Here is a 9,331-nt window from a genome sequence, read left to right on the forward strand (position 1 = left end):
CCCTAGATGGGGGTCACAGAGTCAGACAAGACTAAAATAACTGAGTAACAACATACATATTTGATACCTTTATCCAGATGTTTTATTGTTGTTGATAAGTCATTCACTCATGTCCAGCTCTTCATGATCCCATAGATCATAGCATGCCACTCCCTTCTATCCTCCATTATCTCTTGAAGTCTGTCCAGGTTGATGTTCCTTGTTTCCATAACACTATCTATCCATCTCATCCTCTGCTGTTCCCTTTTCTGTTTACCTTATCTAGCCGTACAGATAGATAGACACCTAAAAGGGAAACAGCAACATCAAAAAAGTACAAATATTTCTATGAATGAGCATAGATATAGATATAGGCATAGATATAGACATGGATATAGATAGATATAATCTAAAATCTATTTCTAACTTCTTCCCTGATTTGTTGTTGGATATTGGGCAAAGTACTTTATCTTTGGGGGCTATTCCTCTGTGTATGGGAGAGACAGATATAGATATGGATGATATAAATGTGACAGATATAAATGAGTGTGATATAGGTAGAGATTAGACTGAACTACACATGTTACATATGTATATGCACACACTGTCAGTATATTACATACTGAGAGAGAAATACATACACATAAAAGAGACAGCAACATCAGAAAATAAAGTTTTAATAATTCTCTAGAATGGATATAAACATTATCTAAGAAGAGTTGTTTGGTTTTTTTTTTTTTGAGGGGGGAAGGCAAGGCAATTGAAGATAAGTGACTTGCCCAAGGTCACGTAGCTAGTGTGTCAAGTGTCTGAGGTTGTATTTGAACTCAGGTCCTCCTGACTTGAGGGCCAGAGTTCTATTCACTGCACCACCTAGCTGTCCATAGAACAGTTTCTAATGTGCCTCCCCCCAACTTATTATTGGACAGTGGCAAAAGTATTTTAACTTTTCTGAATTATTTTTTCATCTTGGTACCATAAAATTTGCATCTATAAAATGCTTAATATGAACAAAGTACTTGAAATAATCATCTTCTTTGATATTCATGAGAAGCTTATAAAGTAAATTGTACAAATTTTATGTCTCTGGGTCTCAATTTCCACCCCCTTAAAATGAGGTAGTTACTCCAAGCCTCTTTCCATCTCAAAAGTCTATAGTCCCTATTTTACAGACATGGTAACTGACATCCAGAAAGCCTAAACAACCTGTCCAAAGTCACATGGCAAGCCAGTGGAAGAGCTGGAATTCACCCAGTGGTGTCCTGACCTGATCGAGTACTTCTCCAACACTGTGTGGCCTTTCTGGAAGGAACTGGGCTTGTACAGCACTTGGAGTTATATGAAAAGCATGGCCTCAGTACAGAGTATTGAGCCAGCAACCTTCCCCAGCAATGCTCCAGAAACTAAAATAGCCTAATCTGACCACTGCATAGCCCTGTTAAAGAGACCCGACCGCTTCGTTTAGAATAATTGCGTGACCCTCATGGAAAATAGACTTACCAAAATCAGAGAATGCCACTTGCTTATCTCAAAAAAGAAAGTTAGCGCCAGACTCACTAGTTTACACATTTAATATCATCCATTCTGTATAGTTTTATTTACAAAATGTGATAGTCTTTTTCCTCCATCCCTCACTGATGGAATTTTATCTTTCCAATTAAATTCATACTTCCCTGTATCACACACTTTTCCAAAAGGGTATTTACCGCATCTTACTCGCTACCTCTCTCCTCCTCCCCTCCCTAAACCTCTGGAAGGAAAAATCATGAACATGGATCTAAAATGGAATAAGTAATTGCTTGATAGCTCCTCGCTCCCTCTTCAAAGTGCAATGCAGCTGTTGGCTCGTGTGTTTGTGCTGGGACTGCAGAGTGGAGGCCTGGGAATAGGGAATCTCATTGCCGAGAAACAGGAGCCGGCTTCAAAGGAGAGAACACCTCTGCCCGGCCGATGGGACTTTTCCTGAAAGCAAACAATGGGAGTAAGAAACATACGAGTACTATCTCCAGTTACTCCTCCTCAATCCTTCTCTAAACTGGCCCCTCGGTTATCTGATTAGGCCCTTCCGTCTCCAAACTCGCCCCTGTTTGGGTTTCACCATTTTGTTAGTTTAGGTGCCGGCTTCAGGGTGGAGACCACATCAGTTCAAAGCACATCATAGGAGTTAGTTAAGGAAAAACAACCCCCATAATTGCAGCATATCCTCAGAGGTCTCATCAGGAAGGGAAACGAATTGAAGAAATCTGAGGTATGTATTTTTCTTCCCGATTCGAAATATAATTAAACAATAATAATTAGGTAACCTAGAATTTGCCTTCACCCATTTCATGAAGTTCAAATGTGATAACTAATCTAATTTATGTCCCCCTTTGCAGAGGAGATGAACAAAACAAATTGGTCCCCAAGACTTTCATCCCACAAACCAGAAAAGATCTGGTTCGTGTGGGAAGAAGGTGGTTGTGTGAATGACCCATCACCTATCTCTTTTGTGGCTTAAAAGCTCACATAATAGCCAGCTTTGATATGGTACTTTATGTTTTGAAGTGTATACATGTTATCCCATTAGATTCTCACAAAAATCCTGGGAGATAGATGTTATTATTATCCCCATTGCACAGATGAGGGAGACTGAGGTTAAGTGATTTGCCCCAGTTATACAACTGGTGAGTATCATAGGTTGGATTTGAACTCAAGTCTTCCTGACTCCAGAACCAGCACTCTATCTTGCTGCCTCTAAAAGTAAAGGGAAGAGGTGGCTGGGTGGCACAATGGATTGAGTACCAGCCCTTGAGTCAGGTAGGACCTGAGTTCAAAGCCGGCTTAACACTTACTAGCTGTGTGACTTTGGGCAAGTCACTTAACCCCAATTGCCCCTCCAAAAAATAAATGAAAATTAAAAGTAAAGAAAGAAACATCAATTACCTATGATTTATTTTTTAAGTGTTATTATTCACAGGACTTCTAGAGTTCTTTGAGAAGATAAAATGACCTTTAAAATGTGGCCTGTTCGAGCTTTTACAAGATTGTATTTCTGGTCAGAAATTGGACGAGGCCAAAAAGAATTCTAATTAAAAGCTGACAGTGTTGTCTGAGTGCCTCCACCAACAAAGACAGCTAACTCTTTTAGACTTAGTGGGCAGTCTTTGAGAGTGGATATGGCCTTAGATTTCATCACCCTGAGGCCAGCTTGAAGATTAGACTCCCCCACCTAACCAGGATGAACTTTGGATGAGAGCCATGCAGTGTGTCCATCAGAGCTGTACATGAGGTTTTTCCAGCTGAGGAGAAGCTAACGGTGCTTGAATTCCACTAGCAGTCTTAAGAGAACTCAGGGTCACCATCAGGTCATGATAAGGAATTGGAGCAGAAAGTAGGCAGACAGAATGTTAAAGGATCAGGCTGGTTGGTTATTAAGATAGTTCACTTTTAAATCCAAAAAAAATCTATCAAATTCCTGAAATATGATGATTCCAAAAGTCCAAAAGTGGCTCAGTCTCACATTTTTACCAATAATTGTGCTTTTTATTAGGTCTTTCCTAGCACCTTCCCACCAAAAAACCACTTCCTTCACTCCAGTCATAGGTGTTTACATCACTTTCCAAAGGAGACTTTCCAAAATGATGTCTTCTGTTCTCCCAAGAATGGTGTGGTTCCAACCTTTTAGAAGAGGTGTTCGTGTTACTTTTTTCAGCTTTTCTGAATGCTCAATAAGCAAACTGTCCAAAGTGATTTAAAGAGAAGATGGGAACTTTTACAAGCAAAGGGGTTATGGCAAATGCTACTACAAGTTTATTTTGTCCAAACTGACCCTGTCAAAATATAATTTATTGCTTTTTAAAAATGAGATCAAAATAACATTTGAAAAGTCTAAAAAGGAACAGGAAAAAAAAGAATTTCTAGAGTTATTACTCATCTATGATGACTAAATACAGTTGACATTTTTCCGAGCAGAGGTTTCGAGAGATCTTTGCTATTTATAGAAAGACGATTTGAGCATTGCTCTGTCTGAAGATTTAATTCAGTGCGATGCTTTTTTGGTCTTAGTCACAACCAGTATGAACTTATTAACACCTTATAGATTGCACTGAATTCTGTGGGAATTAGTAAGTATCAAAAAGAAAAATGTGGTCCTACTTATTTAAAAATGATCCTGCAATATGCCAATATTTTTAAAAGACCTGACAGTCTCTTTGGTGTGGGTATTCCCACCACCAACACAGATCTCAACAGCTTCTTAATAGATGATTTTCATGAGTTGTTATGACCAAAAAACTTTTTCATCTGGCAGCGGGTCTTCTATTTGTCTGGTTCCCAGACACACACACACACAACACACACACACACATTCACTGAGCTCAAAACATGAAGTCTTTTCAATGAAAGGGAGACCTTTCAGGGCCCACACTTTACAAGCCCAGCCTCTGAGAACTCAGAGTTACTTCCATACCACATCAAGACATCATAGTCAGATTCTAATGGAGAACATTGCCATATAATTGTTGTTATCATTCTTATAAGTGGTCAGAAATAGATTGTCTAAAATTTTTATTTTTTGTACTTTACCAGATCATTTACTTTTACATATTTTTAGCTCTGACATGTAATATTTTTCTTAGTCTTACTTTTAATTTAAGGTCAATTCCATTTTCTGTTTCCCATGAACTAGGACTACTTAAGAACTACCCCCCCAAAAGTGGCAAAAAACAGGAGAAATTACTTCTTTTTGGCATGATACTAAAACATTTATACCCAAATTTGAGGAATTATTAGAAAAGTAGAATAATCATTAAAATGGAAAAAATAATTATCACTCACTCAGTATTATGTACTGCACCACCTAGCAGCCCTTGTAAGACCCATTTTACAGCAGAGGAAACTGAGTCTCTGAGTGGTTGTAGTTAGTCTGTGTCTAAAGTAAGATTCAAATTCAGGGTTTGTGTATCTTTTGTTTAATTGTGTATGAGTGTGTGTGTGTGTGTGTGTTTAACCTCAAGCCTAACCCTCTTTCTACAATAGCGACTTGCTAAAGTCCTTTGCTGGGGAGGGAGGAGGGGAAGGGGGCAGCTAGGTGGCACAGTGAATAGAGCACCAGCCCTGGAGTCAGGATGACCTGAGTTCATACCCGTCCTCAGACACTTAATACAAAACTAGCCATGTGACCTTGGGCAAGTCACTTAACCCCAATTACCCTACCTTCTCCCTCCAAAGAAGCAAAAAATAAAATGAAGTTCATTGCGACAAACAGAAAGAATACTGGACTTGGAATCAGATTTTGGGGCTCAACTTCTGGCTCAGACATTTATTAGCTGTGTGAAACTGGCTATATATCTCAACTCTGAACATAAGTTTTCTTATCCATAAAGGGGACAATGATGTTTGTGTTGCCTTCCTCAGAGGCCTGGCATGATGAAAGCATTTGCTAGAGTATAAAGCATGATATATTGTTGTCCTTCATTCAACAAGAAGCCAATCCAACATTCAGCAAGAAGAAAAGCAAAGGTTTTCTGATTGCAAAGTGCGTTAACCTAAATTAGGGGGGCATTTATTCTGATGCAAGTGTCCATCTAGAGTCAGATTTTTATCTTATGGGCTCTAGGGATATATACTCATATACTTATACTCTCATATAAGTCATATACTCTCCTGTAGTAAAACTCAGATATGTAGACATCTCCCAACAAAAACAAAAGGAAATGGCCTGAAAGAGGACACAGGTGAAACACCAGTTGAAGAAATGCCAACAGCTTTCTGTGGAAATATGTAACGGAAACCAACCTCTTCAGATTTCTCAGGAAACATGTCTAAGTAACTGTGATTTGGTATCCATTATAACTAAATGAAAGGCCCCAGTGAAAAACTATGAATCTGGGGATGTCAGATTTGTGAATTACCCTAGGATATCTGGGGGCAGTAAATAAGCAAATAGATTATTCTCACTCATATTTGTCATTCTGCACTATTAAAGGATTCACCATGGTCAGTTTTGACTTAAGAAGCAAAAGGGGACATATTATATATGTTGAATGCTGAAATAGCTGAATAAAGTATATTAGCTGTATAATATACTTTATTCAGCTATTTCAGCATTCAACATATAGGGAATAAAAAAAGTACTTTCTTTGAGGAATGCTGAAAAATAACACCAGTAGTGAAATAAACAGTATGTCTGGGCAATCCATGCTTTTGGCTTAGAACAATTCAAAATAGGATGTGAGTAATGAAGAGGAAATTTTGTATACATATATTGTGTGTGTATGTATAACTGTAGTCTTGTTAGACATATGCTGGCTAGGCGGGTTTGGTGATGCTGAAGATTATTTATTTCTCACATAATGCAAATGACAGTTGGTAAAGCTGCTCTGTTATTATTGCTGGAGAAATAAGGAGGAAAGTCATTCTGAAACAGCCTTTTAAAACAAGGCATTTGGCTAACGGAACCTTCGGATGATGACAAGGGTTAATTGATGACTGAATTTGCCAGGATAAAAAGATAAAGAGTCAAGAAATATCAGTTCTACTGGGGCCCCACATTGACTCAGGCTGATTGGTCCTACTGATACACAGTGAAAAACTAAGTAAGTGATTATCTCAAGACTGAGCTTATATTCACTAATTGAGGTGATGCAGAATACACCAGTAAAAACAAACAAACAAAAACCCCTTCCTTTTTCCTTAATAGATTTTTTTGCCTGAATTATAAAAAAAAAAAACCTATTTCAGTTCTCCTCTCCCCTTTCCTTAGGTAGTCAAAGCCAATGACACCACGTTAAAGCAGCCAACATTTACTAAGCCCCTGTTATGTGCCCCACACTGTCCTAAGAACAGAGGATACAAAAAAAGGCCAAAACCCTCTGCTTCCAAGTCACTCATCATAGAGGAGACAACATGCAAACAGTCACACACAGACAAGCTCTGTATAGTATAAACTGGGGGCACTCTCAGGAGAAAAAGACCGTAGCATTAAGGGGGAGTGGATAAATTGCTCAATTGAAGGGTCTCATTCTCTTCATCTGGAGTTGTAAAGACTAATTAGATATTAAGTTCAAGATTACTTTTAGTTATTAGGTGATAGTGCATATATACACACATATCTCTCTTCCGTTTCTTGGTATACACTCATATGATATTACCCTTTATAATTGGTGTCCTGACCTCAATACTCACTCTTATCTCATCATTTCCCATCTGGATACTCTCCAGGACTTCATCACTGTCTCCAGAAACTCCTCTTCCAGTGAGATCTCATCAGCTCTCTTGGAATCCCCTGCCCCAGGGCCATTCCCTCCCTCTGATCCAGATTCTCTATCTATGGAGGGCACTCCCAACCAGCTGCCAGACTCGGCAGCCCCAAACCCTGCCCCCTCCAGTCCTTCCCCCTTCAGGGTGTCCTCCTTTCTCCCCTTCTCCCAATGCTTTTCTGCTTTTTTATGTATAATCTTCTCAAATTAGATTGTGAGTTCTTTGGGGACAGGGACTGTCTCTTTACTTTGTATCCCTAGTGCTTACCATGGTAGCTGCTACATAGTAGGTGCTTAATTAATTTTTATCAGATTACTCTTATTTATATAGAAGATTCATCAAAAAAATGCAACAAATTATTTAGGTCTTGGCAAGAAGAAAGTGAAAAGAGCTTATTTTTAGATGGTTTTTTTTTCCATTTTAAAAAACTATGTTGCATAAATGCATTCAGAACTTTGGGACATTTAGCAAGGCCCCACATCTGTAGCATTGGGGTAGTGTCCTGTGACTCAAAGGGAAGCCAAATAGACATCACTAGACTCTTTCCCCCTCCCCCCCTTCTCCAAGGGAAACTAATTTCTGCCATGAAGGGAAGCAGGAAGTTGGGACTGGAAGCCACTCTGCTCTCCTTAGAGAGTGGGGTATTAGGCTAACAGTATCTGGGTTTGCTCCCTTAAATATTGTTGGTCTTAAATATGATCAAGTTCAATCTAACTTCTGCTCATCAGTAATGATGCAATCTCTGTGTCATTATTAGGGAGAAAAGGGCCTCAAGCTCTACATCCAAGACTTGGCCCCTTTCTCACCAAATACCAGTTGCACAATGAATACACATAGCAAAGAGCAAAGAAACCCATTTTCCCAAATCACAGCAAAACATCAGAGAAAGGCAATTATAGGAGAATATATCCCAGATATTTCAGAGTGAAAGAGGTCTCCCAATGGGAGCAAGATAACTCATCTCACCCAAGATGGAGGGTTCTAGATCTCACCCAGAAGGAAACCCCTGAAGTCTCTCCTGTAGTAAGCTGGGGCTAGAGACATGATGGAGACTGCCTCCCAGAGCCTTTTCCTTCCGTAACCTGAGGGAGGATGGTCTCTTCTATCTTCCCTCTCAAAGCTGGAAGCCAGAAGTACCCAAAGCCACTTACTGCTTGAGGAGTCTTGAAAAATGCTTAAAGCTTGGAGAGTCCCAAAGGGGACTGGCAATGGCTGGAGCTCTCTCCACTGTCACCAACTCATCCCATCCCTCAGTGGAGGGCAGGCATTCATCTCCACCAATAAAGAGAGAGCCCTATACCAAAGGGCTTTGGAATACACACACTAAAAGTTTACTTGTTGGAAATTAAATCTCCATTAAAGTCCTGTGGGTGCTTCATCGTGGAGGAAAGATAACCTTAGGTTAAATACCTCCCTTGGGTATGCCAAGGGAGCACAAACTCTGACAAGTCCTACCAAGCTGAAGGACGGCCTTGTGTATCATCAAAGGACCAGCCTAGTCTCTCCTCACCTCTCACCCAGATTATTGTAACAGCTCCTTAATTAGTCACCCTGTCTCAAGACTCTCCCCATTCTAATCCATCCTTCATAGAACTGTGGTTTTTCTAAAGGATAGGATGGGTCTATTCAGTAAACTCCAATGGCTCCCTGTTATCTCCAGGATCAAATATGAAATCCTCTGTTTTACTTTTAAAATCCTCCACTAACTGTTCCTTCTTACCTTTCCAGTCTTATTATGCATTGCCTTTCTTGGTTCACTTTATAGCCCAGTGGCAGGAATGGGGAACCAGCAGCCTTGAGGCCCTTTAGGTCCTCAAGTGTGGCCTTTGACTGAATCCAAACTTCACAGAACAAATCCCCTTAATAAAACGATTTGTTCCCCTTAATAACAGGATTTTTTCTGTACAACTTGGATTCAGTCAAAACGCCACATCCAAGGACCTAGAGGGTCAGTTTCCCCACCCCTGGTCCAGCTACTCTGACCTTCTTATTGCTGCTCACATATGGCATTCCATTTCCTGTCTCCATGTTGTTGTATTGCCTGTCCATATGCCTGCAATGCTGTGCCTCTCTCTCTCTCTCTCTCTCTCTCTCTCTCTCTCTCTCTCTCTCT

At 39.9% G+C, this 9,331-nt stretch overlaps 1 long non-coding RNA gene across 9 annotated transcripts in view; it reads right to left on the reverse strand.

The window, feature by feature from the left end:
* The window catches only part of LOC138158837 (uncharacterized), a 106,256-nt gene that overhangs the window by 43,219 nt on the left and 53,706 nt on the right, over positions 1-9,331 (reverse strand). For 7 of the 9 annotated variants that reach the window (XR_011167748.1, XR_011167745.1, XR_011167747.1 and 4 more), the window contains one exon: positions 68-1,941. The exons of 1 other annotated variant lie outside the window; for it this stretch is intronic. This is a non-coding gene — a long non-coding RNA (uncharacterized lncRNA). Of the gene's footprint in view, positions 1-67; positions 1,942-2,901; positions 3,637-9,331 lie in introns of all 9 variants that reach the window. One more of the 9 variants, XR_011167742.1, reaches the window with a different exon arrangement.

This window comes from Petaurus breviceps, unplaced genomic scaffold (genome assembly GCF_028583685.1).
Source record: "Petaurus breviceps papuanus isolate PSGF00001 unplaced genomic scaffold, PetGlider_PUasm1.0 175, whole genome shotgun sequence".
Taxonomy (NCBI): Eukaryota; Metazoa; Chordata; class Mammalia; order Diprotodontia; family Petauridae; genus Petaurus; species Petaurus breviceps.